At 62.6% G+C, this 511-nt stretch overlaps 1 pseudogene; it reads left to right on the top strand.

The window, feature by feature from the left end:
- LOC105537382 overlaps window positions 1–511 on the top strand; it is a 3,202-nt pseudogene that overhangs the window by 420 nt on the left and 2,271 nt on the right.

The following is a 511-nucleotide window of genomic DNA, read 5'->3' as shown; positions in this document are numbered from 1 at the left end:
CCAGACCCGGCCGGGGCTGGGTGGGCGGGGCTGACCGCGGGAACTGGGCCAGGGTCTCACACCCTCCAGGTAATGTTTGGCTGCGACGTGGGGCCCGACGGATGCCTCCTCTGCTGGTATGAACAGTATGCCTACGACGGCAAGGATTATATCGCCCTGAACGAGGACCTGAGCTCCTGGACACGCAGCGGCTCAGACCATCCTGCGCAAGTGGGAGGCGGCCAATGTGGCTGAGCAAAGGAGAGCCTATCTGGAGGGCAACTGCGTAGAGTGGCTCCGCAGACACCTGTAAAAGGGGAAGGAGACGCTGCAGCGCGCGGGTACCAGGGGCCATGGGGTGCCTCCTAGATCTCCTGTAGATCTCCTGGGCTGGCCTCGCACAAGGAGGGGAAAAAATGGCAACACCACCGGAATATCGCCCTCCCTCTGGTCCTGAGGGAGAGGAATCCTCCTGGGTTTCCAGATCCTGTACCAGAGAGTGACTCTGAGGGCCCGCCCTGCTCTCTGGGAC

Source organism: Mandrillus leucophaeus, unplaced genomic scaffold (assembly GCF_000951045.1).
Source record: "Mandrillus leucophaeus isolate KB7577 unplaced genomic scaffold, Mleu.le_1.0 Scaffold1717, whole genome shotgun sequence".
Taxonomy (NCBI): Eukaryota; Metazoa; Chordata; class Mammalia; order Primates; family Cercopithecidae; genus Mandrillus; species Mandrillus leucophaeus.
This window is presented reverse-complemented; position numbering and strand designations above follow the sequence as displayed.